This window comes from Arvicola amphibius, chromosome 17 (genome assembly GCF_903992535.2).
Source record: "Arvicola amphibius chromosome 17, mArvAmp1.2, whole genome shotgun sequence".
Taxonomy (NCBI): domain Eukaryota; kingdom Metazoa; phylum Chordata; class Mammalia; order Rodentia; family Cricetidae; genus Arvicola; species Arvicola amphibius.
Window position 1 is genome coordinate 24,243,154 of NC_052063.2, and position 2,414 is coordinate 24,245,567.

The 2,414-nt window shown below is 40.1% G+C and overlaps 1 pseudogene; it reads right to left on the minus strand.

Annotated features, from left to right (window-relative positions):
* Positions 1 to 1,611: 1,611 nt before the first annotated feature.
* Positions 1,612 to 1,707, minus strand: LOC119803756 (annotated as a pseudogene).
* Positions 1,708 to 2,414: the final 707 nt, after the last annotated feature.

The window sequence follows — 2,414 nt, forward strand, 5'->3', positions numbered from 1 at the left end:
TTTTACAGTGCGTGTCAGGGCTGTCAAGTCATGAATGTTAGGTATATGCAGTTTCTTCAGTGCAGGTTCTATGTCATCTTTAGAGAAGGAAGTGTCAGGTATCGAGAGAAACTCGGGGGCCCAGCAATGCGCATGGTGCATATGCGTACACACAGGCAAACACGCGGACAGGTAAAAGAGAAAGTTAAGACTCTTGTCCAAGATTAGCTAGAGAGATGCAAGAAGACACAGCATAATAATCTGTTGTTGTTATTTTTTTATTTTGCTTTGTTTTCATTTTGGTTTTTGTTTTCTTGACAGTGTCCTGACACTAGCTCTATAGATCAGGCTGGCCTCAAAACTCACAGAGATCCACCTGCCTCTTACTCCTGGGTGCTAGGATTAAGGACACGCTCCACCACACCACCCACACGGCAACACGTCTTCTAAGACTATTGAGTAAAGCCACGTCTGTTGGGTCTCTTTTGTAATCCTGTTCAGGAGGCTGAGACAGGAGGATTACTGTGAATTTGACACTAGCTTAGATTACTTAGTAAGTTCCTGGCTGGCTTGGGCTACAGAGTATGGCTCTGTCTCAAAACAAAACAAATAAAGATAAAAAAAATATTTCTAGGCTGGATAGGGTATGCCTATAATCTTCCGATTTGGAAGGAGGATCAGAAGTTCAATCAAGGTCATCCTCTGTCTGCTACACAGCCAGTTTTGAGGGCAACTTGATAATATGTGGGACTCCATCTCTAAACCACAGACACACACACACACACACACACACACACACACACACACACACACACACACACACATTTTTAAGCTTAGGGAAAGGGAAACCCTTGTCCACTGCTGGTGAAGCACAGACTATACAGTCATTATAGAAATCAATTTGGAGGTTCTTCAAAACACAAAAACAGAACTGCCATATGGCCCAGCTGTTCTGCTCCTGGCATACCTCTCGGAGAGCTCCATATCTCACCATAGACACACTTGCATAGCCATCTTGTCGGCTGCTCTATTTACTACAGCAAAGAAATGGAACCAAAGTCGATGTCTTTCAACAGATGAATGTATAATGAAAATATGGTGTGTGTGTGTGTGTGTGTGTGTGTGTGTGTGTGGTGTTACTCAGCTCTAAAGAAAAATGAAGTCACATAGTCTTCAGGAAAATCAATGAACCTAGAATATACAGAAATAAGTGAGGTCACCCCATCTCAGAAAAAGAAAAGAAACACGTTCTCTCTCAAGCATGGATCTTAGCTTATTGTGTGTGTGTGTGTGTGTGTTTGTGTGTGTGCGTGTGTCAATGCCTGTAAGTTTGGATACAGTATAACATTTAGAAAGAAGACCAAGAAGGGAAAATAGTCATAAAAGAGGACTTAAAGCTATGTTTTATTCTCTTTCTTTTGTGGTGGATAAGTATGTAAATTGTAACTGAGCTGATCATGAAAGCGTAAAACCCAAAGTGAACCTCCCAGCTTCAGAATGTCCATTCTAACTGTACGAAAGTTCCCTGAGCTACATAGAGGTTAGCCTGGACAAGTGTTTGAGTAGCTGCCTTGATCTAGCCGTGTGATATTTCTATTTGTGAATTCATTACGACGAAGTGAATTTTATTATAAAAATAAGGAGCGCTTCACAAAATTTGCATGTTTTCTTTGTACAGGGACCATGCAAATCTCTGTATTGTTCCAATTTTGGCATATGTGATGTCAAAGTGAGGGTCCAACATCGTTTCTGTTTATTTGTTTGGTTTCTTTAAATATATATTTTCATTTTATGTGCAGGTATTTGGCCTACATGTTTGTCTGTGCACCATGAGCTTGCCTGGTGTTCATGGAGGCCAGAAGAGGGCATCAGATCTGGAGTTACAGATGGTTGTGAGCCATCATGTGGGTTCTAGGAATTGAACTTAGTCTTCTGGAAGAGCAGCCAGTGCTCTTAACCACTGATCCATCTTTCCAGCCCTGCAACGTATTTTTAAAAGGCAAATACATCTCTTCAGAAGCTTATCTTTATTAAATATGATCAGTCTACTGGGAACTTTAAAAAAGAAATTCTGTACTTATATGGCCAGCAGGGGGCAACTAAATACTTGGAAAAAATCACCCCTCTGTAAGGAAAAAAGTTAAAATTAGGATTGTCTGTTGGCATTGTGCTGTGCGAGACAGCTGAATGCTTTTTAAAATGGTAATTAACACCTAGGCACACATTCACACTTGGAATTTGTGAAAATAATTGAGCACTCTTAAGCAGACAGATTATAAAACCACATGCTAAGGCCTGTCTGTGCTACACTGTTTGGGGTTTAAGTATTCAAGTGTGTATACCTTGCTTTTATATTTTATTATAACACATTTGAGAATTTAGAAAGAAATAACGACTAGAAGACAAATCAGAACCATGGTGAGTTATTAAATACA